The following is a 27,008-nucleotide window of genomic DNA, read 5'->3' as shown; positions in this document are numbered from 1 at the left end:
ATTCCTGTGCCTGTTCTTAGGGCATTTGAAGCAGCCAGTGTCGTCAGTTTACCAAGCAGGAGGCCTGTATGGGACCTCGGTGTAGTGTTATAGCTGGGTCAGATGTACCTTGGGGACCTTGGGACCAGCCAGGGAGCTGGCACAGCACGCGGCTCTGTCAGCAGGCCAGCTCGGAGCCCTCATCAATACTAGCAGTCTTACTTTCTGTTTCCATTGTACTTTAGTTGGTAAAGTACTTTCCTGTTCATTATCATATTGCATTCTCCCCCACAATCCTTAGGAGGTAGGCAATCCCCTTTTTGCTCCACAGGTAAAGAAAGTGGGGATTGGAGAGGTGCATAGCTGCTTCAAATGAATAGTGCCCAAGCCATGACCCAACCTGGATCGTCAGGATTCAAAAAGCAGGGGTGCTCTCCATTCTGGCCGCTTTCATGGTGAGACACTGTCCAGCCCCTGCCAGCATCCTATCTCCTGTCCTTTATTTTTCTCTGCAGAGGAAAAGCCAAAGTGGCAGGAGAGGTCCTGCCTTTCATTCCCCAGGGTGTTAGACAGTCCTAGACCCATGCAGAAAACTTCCAGCCTGAAGGCTCCTTTTGCAGCTGTCTGACTCGCAGCCCTCCCCGCCCCCCCTCCAAACATTCAGGCACCCTGCCCTGCACGTGGGCTAGAAAAAAGGCACAAATCCTTGGCCACAGAATGAGCACAGGCCACTGGCTCCAGGGTGACACAAGGGGACTGGGGGATGAAGGAGATATGTTGTACCTTGTTGCTGGTTACTGCTGAACTGTAAGAAAGCTACTGCTCTGAGGTGTGTAGCTCCAGATCCACCCCTTTGCTGAAATCTCATTAATACTGGTAAGTGTTTCCAGCTGATTCTCTGGGAGTTTCTGATGATAATTTTCTCTCCTTTCCAAGAATTCTACTTCTTATCTCTGTATCTTCATTGTTGATTTTAATGAGATTATGTCTAATGCTTTACAGTTAAATATTATGTTTGCTACAGTCATGAGTAGCATGAGTTGCATTTGATTGTGTTGAGGAAGTATTTTTCTATTCCTAGTTTCAAAAAAATGTTTTTAACAAGTCAGTGTTAAATTTCTCACAAAGATTTAGCAGCTGCAAAATGCCTTGAGCCAAAGGGCTGGATCAAGAAGAATGTCTGTTGGAGCATGTTGTGGTTGGCAGTGCAACCGTGGAGGTCTGACAGCCTTTGCCAAGAAGACCTGGAGAGACATGGCTCTGCTACTTGTCACCTGAGAGACTTGGGAGGTCACTTAACCTCTCTGGGTCTTAATCACCTCATCTGTAAAAGGGGATAAATAATGGCCTCCACCTGCTCGTTTTATGAGGCTGAAGCAAGATGGTATGTGTGAAGCACTGAGATGGCCTGTCTCCAAGATGCGCCTAATAATCTCTGCCTCCTGATGCTGATACCATATGTAATCTCCTCCTTTAGAGCATTAGAAGTGGTCTGTCTGTGTGACCAGCAGAATACCGCAGATGTAATGGTGTGTCACTTCTAAGGCAGGGTCACAAAAGGGCATTCAGGTTCCCTACTTGGTCATGCTCCTTCTGGGTCACTTATTCCTGAGGGAAGATCACATGTTGTGAGCAGCGCTATGGAGAGGTCCACAAGGTAAGGAACTGAGACCTGCTGCCAACAACCATGTGCGTAAGCCATTTTAGGACTAGATCCTCCAGCCCCAGGCAAGCCTTCAGAGACAGCAGCTCCAGCTGACATGTTCACTGCAACCTCAGACCCTGAGCCAGGACCATGCAGCCAAGTCGCTCATTGATTATTGACCCTTGGAAATTAATAAATGACATAATAAATGTTCTTTGTTTTAAGCTGCTGAGTTTGGGGGTATTTTGTTACACAGCAATAGAGAACTAATACAAGTTACTAGCCTATAGTCAGTGCTCAATCAAGGTTATCAATTTCATCAGAATTAGTATTAATGAGCATTCGAGTTACTACAAAATAATCCAGTTGACCCCAACATTGAAAACCAATGTAAAAGTTTAGCAAAAACCTCCATTCTTCAAAAGATCTTTCTTGTTATTCAGGCCTTAAATTCTAGCCACGTCAGGATTTCTATTAAGCACACCTGGCCTCAATTACACAAAAAGAGTTACATGAAAATGGCAAAGGGTTGCACGAAAATCAGTTCATATTTTAGGGAAAAGAATTTTGCTGAGAAAGTCACTTTGTTGGTTTCCTCACATGTGAATTGAAGAGGTTGGAATAGATCTGTCCTGTCCAAAATGGTAGCTACTGGCCTTGTGTGGCTATTTACACTTATATTTAAATTAATTAAATTTAAATAAAGTTACATATCAGTTTCCCAGTTGCACTAGCCACATTTCAGGTGCTCAATAGTCACATGGGGCTAGTAGCCACAGTATTGGCACAGAGGATGTTTTCATCATCACAGAAAGTGCTATTGGACAGCTCTGGTCTAGATGTCTAGTGAGGGTGGGTATGTGGCTTGCGTGGAGCACCGGCACAATTCCTAGGCCACACTAGGTTCTCTTTCTTTCTTTCTTTCTGCCTCTTCACAACTCTGAGGCAGGCGCAGCTAGGCCTTTATCTTGAGGTAGCAACTCACCTTGGGAAGGACTTTCGCACCCTCGCTTGCTCACCGTCATTTCAGATTTCTATGGTACTATTACAGTTGTCTTATCAAATTGGGTCCCGTATCTCCAATACCAGTTCTACAATTCCAACTTGATGTCTAGTTGGCACCTCAAAAATGCACAAAACCAAAGTCACTCATTATCAGCTCCAGTCAGCCTGTCCTCTGGACATCCATGTTTCATCCACGGGACCTCCATCCTCCCTTGGAGGACTTCTCTTTGATTCTTCTCTCCCCTTGCCACGTTGGGTCTCTACCGACCACTTAACCCAGATCAAGTTCTTTTAATTCACCTTTCAAACTACTTTTTGTTCCTGTTTCCTCCTCTCCTCTCCTGCCAACATCCTATTTTGGGCCCCCATCATCATTGCTGCATGACTGGCCTTCCAAGTGTCTTGCTTTGTTAAAGACGCAGTGGAAAATCAGGAATGCAGCTTGGAAAGAAATGCAGACTGGTCATGTGGGGCCAGAAATAGGGAGTCTGCAAAGAAGTCAGACACAGGAGAATGACTTGGGGGAACAGTGAGTGGGCCACCATGATGTTCATTTCTAATGACAAGCTATCTGAGTAGTTGCCAGGGGAAAAGTGAGGCCCCTGAGAATCTCTAAAACACAGAGAGGTGAGGCCATGCACATGTGTGTCAGTGACCCTCCCATCCCTCTCTACTGTTCAACTGCTCCCCTCTCACCCTTTAGCAATCAAATCCTACTCTTTTATCACTCACTCATTCATTCATCCATTCAAGTAACACTTCCTGAACCTCTAACCTGGCTAGGGCTCTGAGTTGGACTTTGCTGTTCAGGACCCAGAGAAAAATAAGAGGTGTATTCTGCCCTCTGGGAGCTCACAATCCATTTGAGAAAAGTAGGTGGGTAGTTGGAGGGCCAAGGGATCCCAGAGAAGAAGTTCTCATTTTCTCCTGCCTATATCTTGCCCCCTCAAAAGGGACTCCGTGAACTTAGCAAGGACTTAAGAGAATAGAGTCTAGAGGCTGATGTGCAGCTGAGCAGTGCACAACCTGCGCAACTGCTCATGGAGGCCCTGGTGCTGATCTAGGTAAAGTATATACCATAAGCTGCCTGGAGGAGCAGAATCAAAGGGGTGGGTGGGAAGTCAGGAACCCGTACTTAAGGGGGATGAGGTCCAAGTGACTTTTGCCAGCCTATAATCAGGAAACCAGCCCAGGAGTGTGGAGACAAGAATAGGAACAGGACAAAGAATGGCACATTACATGGACAATGGGCAAAGTTTTGGCTGGGAGTATTGAGGGCTATTTCTCAGGAGGTTTGACTTCCTGGTGCAGAGACATATGAGTGAGGGGGTAAAAGAGAACTTTTTGTTTGTTTTGTGGAGGGGTGTCATTTTTTCTCTTTCTTTTCTTCTTACCTACAAATCTGTATGGCAACGAAGGAGAGAACCAGAACTAACAGTGGAAGTTACAGGGGTCGAAATGCAGCAGAACAAAAAGAGGAGACTGCTAATACAGCCAGAGTTCACTCACAATGGGAGGGGCCATCTGGGGCTGGTGAGCTCTAAGTCATTTTAAATGCTCAGACAGAGAAAGGCTGGGTGGCCTCTGTCGGGGATGGTGTGTGTAGGGGGTCGTGGGGTGGGTGGGGAGTGATTTCTGCTGACTAGGGACCCTGAGGTGCTTCCAACTCTTACAGTGTATGAAGTGTCGAGTGCCGTGTTTGCCAAGTGCACCGGGATAGCCAGGGATCTGTTTAACAGTCTGAGGACAGGCCTCGACTCAGTGGGGCCTTAGAGCATGTGCGTGGATACTTCTCAGTCGTTGGCATATTTGAGCAAAGATTTTCTTCTGCCCTTTCTCAGATCTCCGGCCTCACAGGACAGAAAAGGAGCCAGGGGTCCAGTGGGAGAGTTGGGTGGCTGAGAGTCATCGCCATGCTGGCACCTGGCCCAGGGCATCAGGCTGGAAGTGTTTCCATGTCCCAGGTGGAAGGTGGGGGGCCATGGAGCGAGGGGCAGGCAGGGAGGGTAAGGCTGGAGAGGATTATATAGAGAAGCTGTTTGGCCATAACCCTGTCAGAGCCACAAGCCCATAAAACACATTTGTGTGGATAAGAAAAAGGCACTCCCTGTTGCAGGAAGACAGCAACCCACAGTCTTTTGACTTGACAAGAGGAGGAGTTCTGGATTTTAGCTCCCACTTACTCTCTCTTGTGCAGTGGTTAACATGAACCACCATACTCAGTGGCCCTCATGCCTACCCCCTGCCTTCTCCAAGCTGTGTCTCCTGGGTGCTATGAGCTCAGGACTGGGATGTAGAAGAGAACTGGATCAATCAATGAGAATGAGTGGAAACTCAAGTAACAGTTCCATGTAAGAAATCAGCCATCTGGAACACAAAGCCACACAAAGCCAACGTCTAATATGAGGACTGATGTCAGCTCTTCTAGGCCTTTCCCAGAGCTGCAGAGCACAGGGGAGGCTGAGGACAGAGGGAGACCTTGCAGGAACAAGTCCCCAGACTCCTTCTTCCCTCACCGGTTCATTAAATGCACTTACTCCTTTACTTGCACTTAAATACTTATGTGTTAAATAGTTTTTGATTTATGTATATGTTTAATCTATGCCTTCAATATATGTCCCTAATTTCATTCTCTGTCTTGAATTCCAAGTTCCTAGAAAGTACACTGCCTTACGTGATTAATATTGCTCAGTAAAATGCTGGGCACATTGCTACCTGGTGCTATGCGATGATAACAATGATAATAAGTTCAAATCCCACATTCCAGACTTCCTATCATCTGACCCTCCCCCAACCTACTCCCCTCCCCACACCCCACTGTTTGGTTTTAGCATCTGGTACAACAGCCAAACTGGCTTACGTTCCTTGGGCATCCCATTTCCACAACTCATCTCAAGCTAGTTCCTTCATTTGCCTACCCTTATCCCCCTTCTCCTATCCCTGAGTGTCCAAATACAACCCATCTCTGGAAGATCTACTCTAATACTATTCCTTATGATATACTATTCCTTATGCAGGAGTGATCTCGCATCTTCGCTCTCCCATGATACTTCATGTCAACTTTTTATGGATCTAACTACATACTACCTTGTATCATTGCTCTCTGAACAAATGACTGCTTCCCCTGATAATCTGGGACTCCTCGAGGGCAGAGGCTGTGTCTTATCCATCGTGATCTCCACAGGGCTAACTCCAGGTCTGGCCACCTGGTTTTTATCTCTGTGACCTGGACAAGTCCTGTCCCTACTCTGAGTCTTGATTTGCTCATCAGTAAGCAAATGGGAGGAGATGATCTCTAAGGAGTGTGGTAGCTCCGAGGTCCCCAAAAGGCTCGTTGAATGACTAGAAGGTTGTGAAGAGGGCATTCCCCACCAGAAGAGGGAGAGCTTTGGAGACTTATTTACGGAGGCCTAAAAATTCCTGGATTGCCAAGAAGCTGGAAAGTCAAACTGGTTAGTCGTATGCACCAGACTTCTCTCTTCCCGTGAATGGGAATGACATTAAGTGACTCAGAGAATAGTTGGCACAGAGACGCAATCTCTGTTCTTCGAAGTTGGTGCTAGGGCTTCTCCTGCAGCTCCCATCCGTCCCCTCAAGAAGCAAAGGCGGGGTCCATGATACTCCCCACCGTGGCAGCTGGGGGTGCCGCCCTCACGGAAATCCAGCCCCTCGGCGATCAGGCTGCGCATGTGGTGTCCTGGCCCCTTATCAAAGGAGCTGCCTACGTCAGCCCCGGAGACCCTGAACCAATACCTATTCCTGGCAATAATTATCAAGCCTTTTGTAAGAGCCTGAGTACGCGAGCAGATCTTTTAAAAACAGGCTGATATTGCCTCCCCAGGTTCCTGGTGGTGACTCAGGGCAGCGTACAGTAGCTGTGATTCACGGAGTGTGTGGGCACCGAAGGCCTGTGGGTGTCCTGGCAGCCGTTCAGCTCTCCCTACTAGAACCCATAGGGTCACAGCCAAGGAGACGAGGTATGCACACCCCACAGCCTCTGTCTTCCAGAATGCCACTGTCACCACCAAGACACAGGCTTCTCTGCCATATAGACACGGCCAACCGCCATGGCCAAGAGCATTAGGCAGGACAGCTCCAGAGCTGGGACAGGGTAGGGAAGGAGATACCGTGGGACTCTGACAGCCCAACGTAGGGGCAGATGTCTACCTATGGCCTGGGGGAAATGAGGAGAAGGGGGTCCCTAGGAGGGGACAGGGAATGCCCCGGCTGATAGAGGCTCAGCCAGGAGTTTGGGGCTTGGGGCCCAGCTGGGCTGCTGACTCACTGTGGGCTCTTAATCTCCTGTGGGAGGCAGGCCCAGCTCCTAGAAGCCTAGAGGGCTTAGTGGTATTTATGCAGCTACAGAAGTGGGGCCTGGGGGCTGGCATGTAGCCCTGCCTGGCCATGCACAGGAGGGCAGGGGAGCAGAGTGGGGCAGGAAAGAGCAGTGAGAGGCAGGATGAGGCGTTTGGAGAGAGAGAGGTGAGCCTGCAATGACCTGCGACAGGAGTGTTTGCAGGGGGACTGACATGGAGACAGACATGTGGGAGGGGTGGGAGTGAGGGAAAGTCAGGTAAACCTACACCCATGGAGGCGGTCCAGACTGTACACCCAGGTTTACGTAGAGATGGCTTTCGCATTTCCCAGTTTTCACAGTCGAGTCAAAGACTTCACTTTTCTCAATAAAATATATTAGACCTACTCAGAGGTTTAAGAATCCCAAGAATTTCAGTACATTAACAGAAACTCAAGACCCACTTCAGAGCTCTCGTTTCTCTCCTTCTGGCCCCTCTACTCCACCCCTGCCCTCTGAGGGCCCCAGTGTTCACTGAAGTCTCTCCCCTGTCTCCTTGTGCAAATATGAGATGGGAATGAAAATGCCCCCCTTCTATCTGCCTCCTCAAATGCTCCGACAGGGGTGACAGGAGATCCAGGAAGAGGCCTGTGCATCCCAAGGCTCTGTGTAAAATGCTGAATCTTGGCACAGAAATGTGGAGATCATGTTATTTTGAAATATTTTTAGAAGTGTTTCTGTAACCTATACATCTTTTTGCTCTGGGGCCTCCCATTCTGTGTAGCAGGGAGTGTCAGTGCTTCAGGGAAGGGCAGTCTCTGCCTTTGCTGAGGTTTCACTGTCAAATCAGATTTCCATGAGTTGCACGAATGACAATAGGCTTGAAAGTCAAGTGCTAGGGAGAGAGGATTTTCTAAAGGCCTGGAGGATCCCATCATAAAATTTATCCGTCCCTCCAAGGCAGGAAGAGGAAGGGGGGAGCTTATCCCTCTATTTCCAACAGATCATGGGAAAAGGAAGACAGAGGGGGGTCAGACAGGCATGTGTCTCCAACTCCCTTTGGGGAGACATGTTTGCTAAGTTGAGGAGAATACTTTGTCTTCTTTTCAGAGTCTGCAGGGACGACCAAACACATTCCCTGCACCAGGGAACATGCAGGTGTCTGTGGCCACATCAAAGAAGACGCAGCACAGCGTGGGAATCTCTGTGGCTCCTAGAGGCTGTTAAGGAACTTAGTTGAAAGTCTGACTGCAGAGCTGGTTGTGGAGGTGCTTGGCACTGTAGCCGAGATCAGAACCTGGATGTCCCACAGGGCCTTGGGCCTTGTGGGACCCAGAGAAAGTCCTGAGGGAGCCAAGTCATCGCAGGGACAACTGGCCAAATTGCAGCAGACATCAGCAGAACATCCATCCATTACCTGTGGCCCAGGTGAGCCCTCAGACCAGCAACTCTCCACCATGGCTGCACGGCAGACTCACCTGCGATGAGTGAGCCCAGGGTCCATACCCAAAGGTTCTGATTTAATTGGTCTGGGATGAAGCACTGATAGTTTTTAAAAAACCATCCTGGAGGGGCTTCTCTGGTGGTGCAGTGGTTAAGAATCTGCCTGCCAATGCAGGGGACACAGGTTCGAGCCCTGGTCCTGGAAGATCCCACATGCCGCGGAGCAACTAAGCCCGTGCGCCATAACTACTGAGCCTGCGCTCTACAGCCTGTGAGGCACAACTACTGAACCCGTGTGCCACAACTACTGAAGCCTGCACACCTAGAGCCGGTGATCCAAAACAAGAGAAGCCACCGCCGTGAGACGCCCGCACACCGCAATGAAGAATAGCCCCTGCTCACCACAACTAGGGAAAGCCCACGCGCAGCAACGAAGACCCAACACAGCCACAAATAAATAAATTTTTAAAAAAAGCATCCTGGAAAGCTTTTGCACAGCAAAGGAAACCATAAACAACACGAAAGACAACTTACAGAATGGGAGAAAATATTTGCAAACGATGTGACCGACAAGGGATTATTTTCCAAAATATACAAACAGCTCATACAGCTCAATATCAAAAAAAAACAAAACAAAACAAAAAACAACAACAACACACATCAAAAAATGGGCAGAAGACCTAAATAGACATTTCTCCAAAGAAGACATACAGATGACCAACAGGCACAGGAAAAGATGCTCAACATTGCTAATTATTAGAGAAATGCAAATCAAAACTACAATGAGGTATCATCTTCCGTGGTCAGAACTGCCATCATCAAAAAGTCTACGAATAATAAATGCTGGAGAGGGTGTGGAGGAAAGGGAACCCTCTTGCACTGTTGGTGGGAATGTAAATTGGTGCAGCCACTATGGAGAACAGTATGCAGGTTCCTTAAAAAACTAAAATAGAGTTGCCATATGACCCAGCAATCTCACTCCTGGGCATATTTCTGGAGAAAACTCTAATTTGAAAAGATACATGCATCCCAGTGTTCACAGCAGCACTATTTACAATAGCCAAGACATGGAAGCAACCTAAATGCCCATGGACAGATGAATGGATAAAGAAGATGTGGTACATATCTACAATGGAATATTACTCGGTCATAGAAAAGAATGAAATAATGCCATTTGCAGCAACATGGATGGACCTAGAGATTATCATACTAAGTGAAGTAAGCCAGACAAAGACAAATATATGATATTGCTTATATGTGGAATCTTAAAAAAAAGATACAAATGAACTTAATTTACTAAACAGAAATAGACCCACAGACATAGAAAACAAACTATGGTTACCAAAGGGGAGAGTGGCGGAAAGGGATAAATTAGGAGCTTGGGTTTAACATACACACACTACTATATATAAAATAGATAAATAACAAGGATCTACTATATAGCACAGGGAACTATACCCAATATTTTGTAATAAACTATAAGGGAAAAGAATCTGAAAAAGAATATATATATATATAACTGAATCACTGTGCTGTGCACCTGAAACTAACACAATATTGTAAATCAACTGTATTTTAATTTAAAAAAAGCATCCTGGGCTTGTGACCAGGGAGGTGCTTCCTTCAGAGTTAGAAATATCCTCCATGGGACCTCCCTGGTGGTACAGTGGTTAAGAATCCACTTGCCAATGCAGGGGACATGGGCTCGAGCCCTGGTCGGGAAGATCCCACATGCCATGGAGCAACTAAGCCTGTGCGCCACAACTACTGAGCCTGCACTCTAGAGCCCACGAGCCACAACTACTGAAGCCCACACGCCTAGAGCCCCTGCTCCGCCATAAGAGAAGCCACTGCAATGAGAAGCCTGCGCAAAGCAATGAAGAGTAGCCCCCGCTCAATGCAACTAGAGAAAGCCCACGCACAACAACAAAGACCCAACACAGCCAAAAATAAATAAATAAATTAATTAATTAATCAGTTAATTAAAAAAAGAAAAGAAATATCCTCCACACCAAGGCTAGGACTAGGGTGAGGCAAGTGAGGCACCGAGGATGCACAGTTTAGGGAGGCGCTCACTCAACGCCATGTAAGTGCAGGTAGGCACCTGAGAGTGCCTCCATCCATGTGTGCCACAGGTGCTACCCTGCCTCACCTAGCCCTGCTCCACCTCCTCTCCAGGTAAGCTCCTTCCCTGGTCCGATTTGAGGAGGTAAGCCAGGCCATGAGTCCCTCTCCTTTAGAAGGCACCGGAAAGTTGCTGATGAAAGTGTCACGGGGCCAAGAGACCTCTGGGGAATGGGGGGAAGAGAGTGGGCAGAAAAATCAAAGAATGGACAGACTAAATCATTACCTTACATGCTTTGTCAGTTTCTGGGATGGGAATGACCTGCCATGACCATGGGCTGCAAAATACAGCTTAGTCATTTCCACCAGGCCTCTGAAGCCAGGACACTTTGATTTAACTCACTATGGGGGAGGGTGGACAAGTCCCAGGGTTCTTCAGGAAGGGATACAAGTTGCACAAACTAAAGTGTGCTCATGTTCTGTCACTGTCAGAGACAAAGTAGGCACGTCTGCCTGCAACAGTGTGTGGGCAAGCTTGGGGGACCCTGCCCGGCTCTTGGTTGCTCATCATTTGTCTCACCCAGAAATCCGTCCCCGTGGCAATGAATCAGAAATTGGCACCATGGAAGGTGGACTTCTGAGAAGCATTTGGAGCTGATTAGTTGGTTAGTATGAGCTCAGGGCTCCAGTGAATGGCTCAGGACTGTGTGAAAGCTCGGGGCTTTACACGCTGGGACAAATGAGTTCTTTGTCAGTAATAAGTGACCTTTGTTTCCCTTTGCCCTGCCTCCCCACCTCCCTGCTTCATCCTGGCCTCAGCCCAGATCCTGGGTCCTCCAGAAGAAAACCTGACCTGGCCTTGCCAATGGTGTTGGGTACCCTGAGCCTCCATACAAGGGGGGTGGGGTGTCACTCTGTGTTTTAAGCCAAAGTTGCTCTTACAAGGGGTCAGACAAGGGCCCTGGCCTTTAGGAGCAGAGCTGTGTTATGAGCTGTGTCAGAGCACTGTTTAAAACCCGGTTTTGTCAAAAAATTTCACAATTTGTATGGAAACACAAAAGACCCCGAATGGCCAAAGCAATCTTGAGAACGAAAAACGGAGCTGGAGGAATCAGGCTCCCTGACTTCAGACTATACTACAAAGCTATAGTAATCAAGACAGTATGGTACTGGCACAAAAACAGAACTATAGATCAATGGAACAGGATAGAAAGCCCAGAGATAAACCCACGCACATATGGTCACCTTATCTTTGATAAAGGAGGTAAGAATATACAGTGGAGAAAAGACAGCCTCTTCAATAAGTGGTGCTGGGAAAACTGGACAGTTACATGTAAAAGAATGAAACTAGGACACTCCCTAACACCATACACAAAAATAAACTCAAAATGGATTAAAGACCTAAGTGTAAGGCCAGACACTATCAAACTCTTAGAGGAAAACATAGGCAGAACACTCTATGACATGAATCACAGCAAGATCCTTTTTGACACGCCTCCTAGAGAAATGGAAATAAAAACAAAAATAAACAAATGGGATCTTATGAAACTTAAAAGCTTTTGCACAGCAAAGGAAACCATAAATAAGACGAAAAGACAACCCTCAGAATGGGAGAAAATATTTGCAAATGAAGCAACAGACAAAGGATTAATCTCCAAAATTTACAAGCAGCTCATGCAGCTCAATATCAAAAAAACAAACTACCCAATCCAAAAATGGGCAGAAGACCTAAACAGACATTTCAAAGAAGATATACAGATTGCCAACAAACACATGAAAGGATGCTCAACATCACTAATCATTAGAGAAATGCATATCAAAACTACAATGAGGTATCACCTCACACCGGTCAGAATGGCCATTATCAAAAAAATCTACAAACAATAAATGCTGGAAAGGGTGTGGAGAAAAGGGAACCCTCTTGCACTGTTGGTGGGAATGTAAATTGATACAGCCACTATGGAGAACAGTATGGAGGTTCCTTAGAAAACTAAAAATAGAACTACCATACAACCCAGCAATCCCACTACTGGGCATATACCCTGAAAAAACCATAATTCAAAAAGAGTCATGTTCCACAGTGTTCATTGCAGCTCTATTTACAGTAGCCAGGACATGGAAGCAACCTAAGTGTCCATCAACAGATGAATGGATAAAGAAGATGTGGCACATATATACAATGGAATATTACTTAGCCATAAAAAGAAATGAAATTGAGTTATTTGTAGTGAGATGGACGGATCTAGAGTCTGTCATACAGAGTGAAGTAAGTCAGAAAGAGAAAAACAAATACTGTATGCTAACACATATATATGGAATCTAAAAAAAAAAAAGTGGTTCTGAAGAACCTAGGGGCAAGACAGGAATAGAGACACAGATGTAGAGAATGGACTTGAGGACACGGGAAGTGGGAAGGGTAAGCTGGGACGAAGTGAGAGAGTAGTATGGACTTATATATACTACCAAATGTAAAATAGCTAGCTAGTGGGAAGTAGCCATATAGCACAGGGAGATCAGCTCGGTGCTTTGTGACCACCTAGAGGGGTGGGATAGGGAGGGTGAGAGGGAGACGCAAGAGGGAGGAGATAAAGAAGTTAAAAAAAATAAATAAATAAAAATAAAAAAATTACACTGTAAAAACAAAAATCTGGTTTGGTCATCTCCTTTTTCTCAGTTTTTTTTTTAATAGAATTTTATTGGCGTATAATTGCTTCACAATACTGTGTTAGTTTCTATTGTACAACAAAGCAAATCAGCCATATGCATGCACATGTCCCCATATCCCCTCCCTCTTGCATCTCCCTCCCACCCCTCTAGGTGGTCACAAAGCACCGAGCTGATCTCCCTGTGCTATGCTGCCGCTTCCCACCAGCCAACTATTTTATATTTTATATAGTGTATGTATGTCGCTGCTACTCTCACTTCGCGCCCCCCCGCCCCCCGCCACGTCCTTTTTCTGTTTTGACAGCAGTGGGGAGAGTTAGTGTCAGCAGGGGAAGATTGGGGGCAGGAGAGCAGCTCCCATCAGATGGCTGACTCCTGATCGCCGCACAGGGCCCTGTCAGCAGCCTCTGGTCCCAGGTCGCACACCTCCAGTCCCGAACCAATTTCCCGTAGCATGAGAATTTGAGGTCTGACTTCTTTCAGATCTGATGGCTTGGCCAGATCTGCTGGCAGAGGGGATCTGCCTGCTCTCAGGGCTCTGGAGATGGTTAACATGTGAGCAGCCACTGAGGCTTCCTAAGGAACTAGGCCACTTCTTTCTCTCTCAATCTTGATTTCTGCTGAGAGAAGCAGCATCAATGACCCATAAAACTTGAGAGCTTTCCCCTTACCCATTTGCTAGGATCTGTTAATCTCTTCCAAGAGCCAGAAGCTAACCCATCTGCGAGACACCTGGTCTTGATTTAATTAATGTGCAAAGCAAAAGAACATCAGGCAGGTAAAAATCTGTAATTAGCAATAGTCTCTCAAGATTTTCTTTGTTGGTTCCCCCCTCCTCCTCTTTCCAGGCAGTGAGAGGGGATGAAAAGGAGCCAAAGGTAGTTTGGCTTAATTCCATCTTGAGTAATTACTCTGGAAAGCCCTCTGAAAAACTGCTGGCTGTTTCATTCAGCAATTTGAACTTGCATTTGGGAACATCATCAAACTGTAAATGCTTTGATCTCTTTTATGCTTCTGTGCATAAGGAAAACCAAGTACACCTAATTCTTATGCCGTGTTGTCATAAGCATTAGAGACTCTTGGCACATGGCCACAAGTAGGAGGCTCGAGAGGTGCTGGCTTTGTCTGAGGAGGAAACAGCTGGATGCCTTGGAGCGAACATCATAAGAGAAGCCAAGAAGCCGGAGCTCTGATCCCTGTTCCCAGTGGCTCACGAGATGACACTGGGCAGGACATGCCCCCTCCTGACTTCCACTGTCTAGTCTTAAAATAAGGGGTAAGGTCAGCTGATTTCTAAATTGCGAAGTCCTCTCTCCCCCAACCCCCAAGCTCTGCCATACTTCGCTTCTAGGAAACACATTCCTTTCTTACATCACAAACCCAGAGGTGAGGAAGGTTAAGCAGAAGCAAAGGTAACTAGGTCCAGAATCTTGCTCTGCAGGCTTATCAAAATGTTTAAGGAAAAGATAACCAACTGTGGATTTTGTCCCAACAGTGGGACACCTTGGATGCAGTGTAGAGCCTGTAGCCACAGAGGAGAAAAAAATTAACTGGCCTCCAGGGGGTTTGTGGGGCACCTGTGACCTCAGCCTTAAGCAGCATCTCATGCTCTCCTACCTACAACACTAGAAAACCACGTGGGTTTTAGGCAATCACCCAAATTAAACCAATGCCATTGCCTTCCATGCTATCACAAGCTCCTCTTCTATGAAGGAAGAAAAGCAGAACTCGGACAACAGGGGCAGAGGTCTATTCATTCATATCTTCACTCAGGCATTTATTCAACAGATGCTAAGCACCTGTGATACATGAGGTCCTGGGCAGGTGTTAGGAACTGGATGAAGCCAACCCAGAGGATGCCAGTGGTTCTTTGAGCACCTATATTCACATCTTTGGCAATTTCAGATCATATAGTAGATCTGTAACAAGAGAAAGTCATTCACAAGCAGACGTATCTTCTAGTTCTTAATGAGCCCCTGGATGGACACAGGTCCTTAACTAAGAATACCCACCTCTGTCTGGAAGGCAGTGCTAACTAACCACTGTACCACCACCAACTCTCCCACCTCTGTCGAGTTCCTAGTCTTCCTTCAAGGCCTGATTCCATGCCGTCTCCCCTGGGAAGCCTCTCCTGCTATCCCTAGGCAGATGTGATCTCTTCGTCTTCTGGTCATCCATGGCATTTGGTTGGTCCCACTCTGTTGGTTATCTTGTAACCAAAATTGCACTATCTTTGATTCTGCACGTCTCTTATTCTCCTTTATGCTGGTAGCTCCTCAAGGGCAGGGGCTTCTGAGGCACAGGAAGGACAGACTTTGTTGGAATAGTCAATATCCTGATTGTGAGATTGTACTAGAGTCTTGTAAGTCTTACCATTGAGAGAAACTGGGTAAAGGGCGCACCGGATCTCTCTGTATTGTATCTTATAACAGCATATGCGTCTACAATTATGTCCAAATAAAAATTTTAATTAAAAACAAAGCACACAGAATCATAAGACCTGAAAGATGGAAGAAACTCAAGAGGTCCTCTAGTCCTGTCTTTACCCAATGGATGAATTTCTGCCACAGCAGCCCACGTACAGACTTACCAGCCTTTTCCAAACCCCAGCAATGGAGAATTCACTGTTTCATGGGGGAGAGCATTCCATTTTCAGACAATTCCAGTTCTATTCTGAAACAAATGGGCCAGGCTATAACTTCTCCTTGGAGCCCACACAGAAGAAGCTGTTTCCTTATCCCCATGACAACCCTTCAGGGACATGAAGCTGGTCGTTATGTTCACCTGAGTCTCCTCTAGGCTGCAGAGTTTCTGTTCTCTTAACTTAACTCCATGTTTCAAGTTCTCATACCATTCTGGAACCTTTTCTCTGATTGTAACTCATATGTTACTCTGATCTGAAACAGGATTAACAGCCTCCTTTGTTCTGGACACTCCATTGGCTCCAAAGCTGTTAAGGACTACATTAGCATCTCTATGCCACCTGCATACCATTGGCTCATGTTAAATGTAGAGTCCACAATAACCCTTCAATCTTTTTGTTACACCAGCTACAGTCAAGATCCCTACCCCTGACACTGGCAATTATTGTCTTGTTTTGACTCAAAAGTAGGACTTTACATTTCTCTATACCTGGCTGCAGTTCACTTGACAACTTGAAGGAGGTCTGAGTCTGTGGTGGGATGTGGGTGGCCGGGAGCGGGAGGATGTGTGCATTCGAGCATGCTGTCATGGATTGGCCTTCATCCTGCCGCACTGTGCCCAGAGATGTCAGTACTTCCAGCGTTGGCAACCCTAAGGGTATTGCTCATTGCTGTTGAATAGCAGGATAGGTTTATTTTTATGACACGTATTTACTGCAGAACGTCCTAGCAGAACCTCCTGGGTTTCACAAGTCTTCTGGCTCTATTACGTATGCAGAATGATGCCAGCCCGGCTCCCATCCTCATTCCCCATCCCCACAGAGACACCGACTGGGAACCAGAGCATCGGGGTAAGGCTTAGTGTCAAGCATCCGTGCCCGCAGCTCAGGGAGATAGGGAGGATGCCTCTGCGGGACATTAGAGGGCGGGGCCGTCCTACCCCTAACAAAATGAGAAGAAAAGGCAAGGCTTCCAGGCTCTTTAGGGCAGGGTGGGACAGAGTACCTGCTTATGTAAATTCAGTGAGGTCCAATTCTTTTTGGGGTGGTATAAACACAGTCTAGAGCCCTATGCCCCAAAACTTCAGGCTATCCTGTGTTCTCTTCCTTTGCCTGTCTTGGCATCAAGCATTGTTGCTTTGGCCCCTGAGAGGCCAGCGGAAACATATCCCCATCTCTCCCCCTGTTCAAACATCGTCAGTGGCTCCTGTTAACTTGGATTCCATTCCTGCCGCTCTCGCCACATGATTGACATGTCTTCTTGGTATGTCCTTCCTCTCCATCTATTGTCAAATAGATGGGACTCCACTCAAATGCACACTTACGTGAAGATTTCCTTAGTTCTTCCAAGGATTGTAATCTCACTCTTCTCTGTGCTTCTCTCTTCTCAGTATCCAAGGGGACACATCCTGGCAGGTTTCACAGAGGAGCTGCTGTGCTTGGTATCTGTACTGGCATTACATGGACCCTATTTTGCCTTGTTTGCATCTAGTGTATGCCTGTGGCAGAGACTGCTTGGTGTCCCCCAATACCTACTCTTCCTTCTTCCATGGCAGAAGACATTTTAGCAGAGCACATGGGCACCCAGAATAAAGACAATGATCCCCATTCTCATTTGTAGCTGGGCATTGCCACGTGACCAAGTTCTGGCCAATGGGATGGGAGTGCAAATGGCAAGAGCAATCTCTCTGCCTTTAAAGGGAAGGAGGCTCCTCCCCCCTTTCCATAGGGTGGAGTGTGGAGGTGGTGGTGAGCCTCGTTGGGCCATGCAAATGAGAACAACAACGTAGAGATGACCTGATGGAGCAAGAAAAGAAACGGAGCCTAAGCCTCTGATGATTCACTGCGCAGAACCATTTTACTAGCTCAGACTTTACTCGCGAAACACACTTCTGTCTTGTTTAAACCACAGTTCCTCTGGGTCTCTGTCCCACGTAGCTACACCTGCATCCTAACTAATAGAGGGTCCCACCCCACTTCATTCTTGGCTTCCTTTTCTGCTTCTGCCCTCTCCCCCCCTCTCTAACTATTAGTTCACTGCTTCATCTCCCAGCTTTTGTCTTGTCCCTTCCCGCTTGACCTACCCTGACCTCTCAAGGCAGCTTTGGATCCTTTCTCTGGCACCTGTCCTGACAGGCAAGCATGGGGGAAAGGGTGGCATTTTCAGATTCTGTTTGCTCTCTGGTTCCAACCTCTGCTACGTGGGTGTCAGACACCAGGCACTTAGTGCCTCCTGAGCCCTTACCTTCTCCACTTGCCTTAGTGAGTCCATGCCTTATTCCCCTGTGACCAGACTGTGAGCTCCCTGAGGGCAGGCATTGTACCTGCCTCCTCTTGAAAGGTTCCCCAGTAACTTGTCCATAGCACGCCCTTAATCAATATGTAGATTCGCATCTTAGGATTCCTAGAGCAGCACACTGAGTCCTGGACAGTGCAGAGAGCTGTGTGCTTCTCACTAGCTTTTCCCAGTTATTGAAGCCTTCCCAGGTGGGAAAGGCAATTGGATCAATAAATCCATTCACCAGCTTCTTCTCAATTGGGTTCTTCCCAGAAGTTCTCCTCTCCACACAAAGAAGAAGAGGGTTCAGCCCGACTCCATCCCCCAGCACTTCAGCTTTCTGAGATGAGCTATGCCCACTCACTGTTGACCTTTAAGCATTAAGCCACAAACCCAGAGCAGGCTAAATTTTAGTCACTGAGTTAAGAAGAAAGGATTGGTCTGTACTGTACTTCCCATAACACCCAAAAATAACTTCTCCCCATGAGCCTGAGTGGGGAAAATGACTGAAAAATACAGTAGAACCCCTTAACTAAGTAGCTGATGACAGTACACCCTCTGTACCAGCCTTTCCAGGGCTGGAGGAGCTAGAAGATGCACGCCTACGTGCTGAGGGCATGGTGCCCCTGAGGAGTAGATGAAATGTGGGGGAAAGGAGGCACACTGCACTGGGGCTTTACCACGTCCACTTCCAGCAACTAGTGTGGAGAGGGTTCCACGGGAAATCGGAAGCTGCTGGATGCAGAAGACAGAGCTCCAGCTTAGAAATGAGAAAACTGTCCCAAGTACCAGCTCTGCCACTTCCTGCTTCCCCCAGTGACCGGTCCTGAACAAGTGCCCGAGGCTTTCTGGACTCACTTTCCTCATCCTCTGATGGGAAGAGTGGACCAGATGCTCTCCAAGTCCTTCCTGGCCACAGCATCCTGGGAGTCTGGCTGTTCCTCCTGGTCATCTGCTTCATAGCTTCCTTCAGTCCCTGTCTGCCTTCACCCCACCTGGCCACACTCACACACTGATGCCTTTCCTCACTCATCCCTCCCTGCTGCCTGCTCCTCGCAACGCTGGACTAAAGAAACAGGCAAATCAGAGTCTCCAATAAACACAGACTCCCGTGAGCACCAAACAGAGAGGGTCTAGGAGGGGAAGGCTGTGCACGAGCCAGGCCCTGTGCACCCAGCTCCTTGGGTGACTGAGGCATTTGGTTACTGACTGCCTGCTCTGTGCGCAGCCAGGGGCAGAAAGGAGGCGGGAAAGGGCGGCTTGGAGCCCTCGGCACACGTTAGTAATTTCTTTAGGGCTCTGACTCCGTTTTATTTTATTTTACTTGTCTGGCCGGTTCCAAAGTCTTACCATACATCCTTATCACCTCATTCGCTCATCAACATGAGCCTCCTTTTAGCCTCTCTTGTTTCCTACCCAGATGAATAACCATAAGCTGCAACTGGCTCCCAAAGGTAAGCGTACCAAGAGTCAATATGTGGATCCCGCTCGCTCTCCCAGCGCAGTTTCTCCAAAACCATGTTCTACTGCAACAGCTTGGCCTTGTTCAGTTAAATGCCTGTCCACCCGTACAGCAGATGGCAAAACGGCCACATTAGTTTGTAGCTCCTCTCGCTAATAGGGGAGCCAAGTTCCCCACTCCTTTGTTTATGGTGGTAAGATACACATAAACAGAAAGCTTACCGTTTTAACCATTTAAAAATGTACAGTTCTGTGGCATTAAGTACATTCACACTGTTGTGCAGCCATCACCACCATCCATCTCCAGAACGTTTTCATCTTCCCCAGCTGAAACACTGCACCCGTCAGACACTAACTCCCCAGTCCCTCCTCTCTCCAGCTCCTGGAAACCACCATTCTACTTTCTGTCTCTATTAATTTGACTACTCTAAGAAGTCCATATACGTGGACTCACACAGTAGTTTTCTTTTTTTTGCCGTACGCGGGCCTCTCACTGTTGTGGCCTCTCCCGTTGCGGAGCACAGGCTCCGGACCCGCAGGCTCAGCGGCCATGGCTCACGGGCCCAGCCGCTCCGCGGCATGTGGGATCTTCCCGGACCAGGGCACGAACCCGTGTCCCCTGCATCGGCAGGCGGACTCTCAACCACTGCGCCAACAGGGAAGCCCCAGTATTTTTCTTTTTGATTAGCTTATTTCAATTACCAAAATGTCTTCCAGGTTCATCCATGTTGTAGCATGTGACAGGATTTCCTTCCTTTATAAGACTGAATAATAATTCCATTGTACACAGAAACCACATTTTGTTTATCCATTCACACTTGGATTAACCATTAGACACTTTCACCTTTTGGCTATTGTGAATAATGCTGCTATGTACAGGGGTGTACAAATATCTGTTGAAGTCCCTGCTTTCAATTCTTTTGGGTATATACCCAGAACTGGAATTGCTGGATCATACAGTAATTTTGTGTTTACTTTTTTGAGGAATCGCCATAATGTTTCCCACAGTGGCTGCACCATTTTACATTCCCACCAGCAATACACAAATGTTCCAATTCCTCCACATTCTCTAACACTTGTTATTTTCTGTTTTTTGGATAACAGCCTTCCTAATGAGTATGAAGTGGCATCTCACTGTGGCTTTGATTTGCATTTTCCTAATTATTAGTGATGTTGCACATCTTTTCGTGTGTTTATTGGTCATTTTATATCTTCTTTGGAGAAAGGTCAAGTTCCCCATTCTTTGCACCTGGGCTGGCCATTAGAGTGACCAACTGTCCTGGTTTGTTCAGAACTCTCCCAATTTTTATACTGAAAGTCCTGTGTCCTGGGAAACCCCTCAGCGCTGGGCAAACTAGGACAGTTGGTCACTCTAGCTGGCCTTTGATCAACAGAATGCATTGGAAGTGAAGATGTGCAGCTTTCAGCCTAGGCCTCAAGGGGCTTTGCCGCTGCCTCTCACGCAGCTCCTGGAAATCCGCTGCCCCATAAACAAACCCGTGTTAGCCCACAGGATGAGGAGAGGCGTGTGGCCGGGTCACATAACTCTTACTAACAGCCTACTGGCCACCAGACCTGTGACTGATGCCACCCTCAGTCATTCAACTGCCAGCCGATTTGCCCGCTGATGGCAGGTGCGCAGCCCGGCGGAGCTCAGCCAAGCTGGCCCAGACCAAAGAACGGCCCAGCCAGCCCACAGAGCCGTCATTTCAGTAAGCGGTTGTTGCTTTAAGCCACTGAGGTTGGGGATGATTTGTTACTCGGTGCAAACTAATTCATACAGCTCCACATAAAGTCTGCATGTTCAGGGCTCCTCCAAGACCTCTGCTGCAGACAGGACCCTCCTGTCCTTCCCGTGCCCCTGTTCTTAGTGAGAAGAGCATCACCTACTCTTTTGTTGCAGCATGGCCACTGAAGCAGTCAAGGGCCCTTTCATTCTCTCTGCCAAAAACAGACAAAAGCTTTCCCCTCTTCCCATCCCTTTGTCCTCCCCTCACTATTCACTCCTCACTGCACAAAGAGAGATGCACTCATTAGACTTAGATGCTGAAGTAGATTTAAGGGCCCCTTCCGTACACCACAGCCAGCTAATTTTCCTTACTCGGTTCCCATTTTTCTCTCACCAATCTTTTTCTTCTCGATCACAGCACATCTGAAGGAACTCTGACTTGCTTCAGATGCTCTTTCTCCAGTTGGCTGAAGCTTCTGTGACGCCAGCCCTGCTCCACTTGCTTGGTTCTCTGGGCAGTCGCAGCGCGAGGAGTTGTTTCGACACAGGAGCCTGGTCATTGCCATCCTAGAAGCTGTTTCAAAGCTGTTCAGAGGGTCTCATTCTGGGAAGTCAAGGTCAAGCAAGATTAGCCCACTCTTCTAAAGGAGACCTGCTTCCTGCTGGAACTTTCTGGCTCTTATCTCTCTCAAGAAACATTGAACTGTACTTAAGTGTCCAATGATAAAGGCCTAAAACATGCAGACTTCTTTCTTTCTTCTCATCAACCCTTGGTGAGCCCTTGCACCTGCAGTGAGAAGGATCCGGTCATAGTGCTACGCCGGCCTCCAGGGCATGCAGGTAGCTGGCTGTGGATGGCAGAGTTCATTCGCAGCCTCAGAGTGACGAGAATTCCATTTCAAGACTCCTTTCCTCATCCTGGGTCAATAAAGATCGAGCAATAGAAATGTCAGGACTTTAGAAATCACCTGGTCCAACACTGCCATTTGACAGATGAGGAAACTGAGGCCCAGACTTGCCCAAGTCTGGAAGTGACTTGTCCAAGGCAACCCAGCAAGATGGTGGCAAAGCCAGGGCTAGAACCATGGCCCTCTGACCTCTAGACTGGTGCTGTCTCAACTATCCATTGCTCATTGGTTGCTTTTTGAAAAATGAGTGAGGAGAAATGAAAGGAAGCCAAGGATTCTCTACAGACCAAACTGTTGGGCGGCAGAAGCCTAGGGTGGAGGGCAGTGCTGCCAAGATGAGAGATCTTAGAAAGCCTCCTCCTGTCCTCTCCTAGAGCTGAGAACATCCACAGGACAGAAACAAAACTTAAAGAAAAAGGAGCCGAGCCCCTTACCCAAGCCAGCACAGGAACACCCACCAGAGGAGAATGCCTTGTCCTCCCACCTTTCTATTTTATTTAGGAAACACTTTTCTTACGCACTTACACAACTTTTCCACAGGAAAACTCCATTGTGTATTAAATACCTATGTTCCTATTAATTCCCTTCTGATGCTTGTCAGGTTGCACACTGTGCAATCACTGTAAGGATACACTTCTCAGGGTGTTTTTTCTCTAATATTATTTCATATTCAGGTTTTTTTGTGTCAACGGAGGCCTCATGTTTGTCGATTATAATTGTAGTACTGTGTCTGTTATATGGGTGCATCATAATTTGCTTTCCAATTTGCCTCAGGTTGAATATTGTATGATTTCTAATTCATTAGTATTAACACCACCAGTATGGTTATTTCTGTATGAATAGTTCTTTTATCCCTTTGGGTTTATTTATTTGGAGGATGCTTCCCTGGACAGAATGGCTGGATCGTGGCAAGGACTCAGCTCTTGCTATTGGCAGATTACTATCTAGAAAGGTGCAATCAGTTTGCAGGGCCTTCACCTTCATTTAAATGTGCCATTTCTCCTAGCACAGAACTGGGCTATCATTGAGTTTTGTCATTTATATTCATTTTTGCCATGTCAAATGGGGGAAGCTAAACAGTCAGGATTATAGGATACGAATCAAGGGAGGAGGACCTGTGAGATAAAGCCAAGAAGCAGAACTGGGTAGAAGCTGTGACAAATGCTCCAAGTAGGGCGAAGTGAATGAGAGTTATTTGTTACAGCCCCTTGTCCCTGGATACGTGGTGGGCTGGCCTGGACTGAAAATTCAGAGTTAGGGTGCACCCCAGTTTAACAAATGTGTGGTGGAGCCCAAAACCTGCTTCCAGCTTTGCATTTCCTTCTCTTTTTTAGCCAGGATGTGCATCTTTTTGTCGACAGTTTACTATCTGCACTCCTTCTGTGCATTATCTTTGATTTCTTGTCCTGAGGACACTTTTTCCTACTTTCACCAGCAAAAATCAGAGGTCCTGAATCATAAAGGAGCGTAAGAACCTTTCCACACGGGCTTCTCCTCACCCTGGGTCCCTGTGGCTCACAAGAAGGCGTGACTCCCAAGAGTCGTTCCTGAGAAACAGCTCTTCCTGGTTGTGTTTGATTTGGCCAAGATGATGATGACCAAACAGAGCTTCTCAGAAGTTCCAAGGAGAAAGGGGTGGCCCAGGGAGCACAAACAGTGAGCCAGCTCCTCGGGCCACCTCTGCTTTTGCCCATCCTTCCTCACACACATGCAACTTTTTTCAGAGTGGTTTCATACAGCCTAACATTCAGAGGTCCCCTCAGGGACTGGTAGGCCAAGTTTTGAGCCCACACCAAGAAGTCTGTCAACCACATGGTCTGCTCTGAAGCCTACAACATGTGAAAAGTTATATTTAATATCCCTGGGAGAAACCAAATATAGGAAAGCCAGTTTGTGGGATGCAACTGCTCTTTTTTTTAAGAAACATCTCTACCTAAGTGTTTGGTGAACTCTTAGCTCTTTAGAGCTGGGCTATGGATTCTCTAGTCTTAATTAGACACATGGACAAACAGAGGCTTTAAGAGGTACAGGGACATTCCAGGATCCTCGACAGCCCTAAAAAAGGTCATTGCCATCCTACTAGAACTGGTCAGCATATGACTGACACCAGAGCAGATAGTGTGAACACAGCATGACAGCACAGTCAGCACAGCATCCTGTCCAGTGGCCTGACCATGGGCTGGGCTATACTCCCTTCTTCCTGAAAGTCTGGAATTGATGGGGTAAGAGGGTGGTGGTGCAGAATGGATGATCTAATTTTCCACTGGGATAGTCAACAACTTGATCCCTACCACTGAGGTCTCTCCTTCTGTGAATATTTACCTATCTATGGACTGGGTCTCAAGGCTTCTGAACAGATGCTTCCTAGACAACCACACTTAGAATCTTAAAACGTGGCACAGCCTCCTTCCTTTCTTCACTGATTCTGAAAGAAAAAGCCACCCCCAGTCCCTGTCCTACCTCCTACCACTCCAGGCAGGCTAACGCTGGATAAAGCCCTCCTATACCCCTCAGAGTAAGGACCCCAAAAGTCCACTAAAAGACCTTTAGCCAAGCTGTCTTTGTTTAAAACGCAGTGGCTGGTCTTTGAAGCAGCTAGTAGAGGTTCCAAACACTGACTGTTATATTTAAAGAAGACTTAAAGGACATAGGAGGCTAGTTAATGGACTTCCCTGAGCTCCCATCATATACCCAGAGCAAAAGAAAGAGGGGAAAAGGAAGAGGAGAGGTTAAGCCCTTCTTCCCAGAGTGGTCCTGTTCCCTAGCTACAGAGGAGCAAAGTAACAAGGACATTGAACTCTGGCCTTCTGGGTTTCAGCAAAGCACAAAGGTCAAATGAGGGCCCTTTCTAGGCCTCTTGGGCCCCAATCAGGATCTGACCCTTCTCCAAAGGGAGCAGATGATATAGGCCACCCCCTATCACAGTGTGGGATCCAGCACGGGTCCAGGACAGGGACACACACTCAGGTTAGACAGAGAGAGCCAAGGGGCCAAGCAATCCGATTCGTTGGCCACTCTTGAGGTAAACATGTGACGCCAACAACCAGAATTTTGTAGAGCCACTGAGGGAAGAAACACAATCTATACAAATCAATTGAAGATGTCTGTTCTCAAAGACTTTGAACTTAGAAGTAAGAGCTTGGAAAACAGGAAGGGGCATGAGCCTCATACAGCAGCAGAGGATGAAAATAGCATGAGGGAGAAAGGAAAGGTGCAGATACCCAGCAGAAGTCAGCAGAACTGGGTCCATGTGAGGGCAGGTGTGCAGACTGGACCAAACAGAGGTGATTCTCTCGGCCTTACAGTCCTTAGTAAAGAGAAAACGGAAGTTCACAGCATAACCCGTGCCCCGGCGGAGCCTCAGCTCCATCTAAGAGCAGATTCTACATTTGGAAAGTCTTGCCCTCTCCTTGAACTTGGTTTTCAAGGTTTCGGCAGTGTCGTTTCATTCCTCCTCAGCTCTGACGTGTCTGAACCTGCAAGCACCTCCAGAGCTGGAGCACGCGTCGTCTTCACACCACGGATGAATAACTATGGCTTGCTCACAGGCTCCGCGTTATCACAAAACAAAAATGCTCAAAGCTGAGGTTTTGGGAACAGTGGGTTTGAAAAGCTGCAGGAGCAGCAGACAGAGAAGGTGGCAATGAATTAACCTTTTGACAGGCCCTTGCAATGCTCAGGAACACAGGCCAAGCAACCCGGCATCCAGATAGGGTTTTCTCTTTGGCGGGACAGTATTGTTAATATCATTCATTACTGCCTCTGATTAGGTTCCCAGGCTCATTAAGATCTCTGAGCCTTTGAATGTTTCTCTTGGATCAGATTGGATTCCACTTTGCAGAGAACTGTCAGGGCTTTCTAGTATCCAGTGCAGGCCAGATAGTATCTCTTGGCTTGACTCCTTCCTAAAGTTTCTACCCTGTGCTTCTGTGTGTGCACCGCCGATGACGCAAATCATCGTCCCGGCACGCTGGCTATCAGACCCCTTGCTGCCAGATGAACTAGGGCTTCTAATTCAAACAAATCCAACATATAAAGTCCAAAGCACGGAAACTAAACTTATTCTAAAAATTATGCAGGTATGTGTTAACACTTCAGTTAGACACAGCAGAGAACAACAGCTAAGCCAACTTTTAAAAAGGAGAGTGAAGAGGGCTCTTACCCTCTCTGATATTAAGACATATTATAAAGCCATCACAATAAAAAGAGAAATTAAGAAAATGTACAAAGAGGCCAACAAAACAGAATAGAGAGCTCAGACACAGAGTCATGTGTATGTCTGAACTTAATATAGGACCAATGTGCTACCACAAATTGGGGGAAGGATAGATCGTTTAGTAAATGGCATGGGGAACTGGCTTACTATATGGAGAAAAATAAAACTGAGTCCCTACTTAATACCACATACAAAAGAGGGCTCTGGGTCGTTAAAAGACCTAAGTGTAAAAGATTAAAGAAAAGTAGTAGAAACAAAATTTGTAGGATTAAGTTCAGGAAAATATCTTTGTGATTCAGGAAAGCTCTTTTAAAATGAAATTTCAAAAGCATAGACCATAGGCAAAATTTTATGAATTTGATTACATCAAAATTAAAGATTTCTAGTCAGCAAAATATCCCATGAACAAAGTTAATAGGCTGATTAAAAAATAGATATCTGTAACATCTAAAACCAATGGGGAATTTATACGAAGAATATGCAAGGATCTTGAACATTTATGACTGCAATAGAAAATGGGGAACTGATATAAACTGACACTGTACAGAAGATGAAACTCCAAAGAACTTGGTGTAGGTCAGTTTTCCTGGGAAGCAGATTCTGAGATGGAGGGTTTTGAGCAGGGTTTTTGGGGAGTGGTGAGGGAGTGAGGAAAGCAGCATTGGGTGGAGCCAGAATCTG

At 46.9% G+C, this 27,008-nt stretch overlaps 1 long non-coding RNA gene across 3 annotated transcripts in view; it reads right to left on the bottom strand.

The window, feature by feature from the left end:
• The window catches only part of LOC109547797 (uncharacterized), a 127,316-nt gene that overhangs the window by 25,388 nt on the left and 74,920 nt on the right, over positions 1-27,008 (bottom strand). Inside the window, exon 11 of one of the 3 annotated variants that reach the window (XR_012331474.1) lies at positions 21,598-22,121. The exons of the other annotated variants lie outside the window; for them this stretch is intronic. This is a non-coding gene — a long non-coding RNA (uncharacterized lncRNA). The remainder of the gene's footprint in view (positions 1-21,597; positions 22,122-27,008) is intronic. 3 annotated transcript variants of the gene reach the window in all.

Source organism: Tursiops truncatus, chromosome 4 (genome assembly GCF_011762595.2).
Source record: "Tursiops truncatus isolate mTurTru1 chromosome 4, mTurTru1.mat.Y, whole genome shotgun sequence".
Taxonomy (NCBI): Eukaryota; Metazoa; Chordata; class Mammalia; order Artiodactyla; family Delphinidae; genus Tursiops; species Tursiops truncatus.
This window is presented reverse-complemented; position numbering and strand designations above follow the sequence as displayed.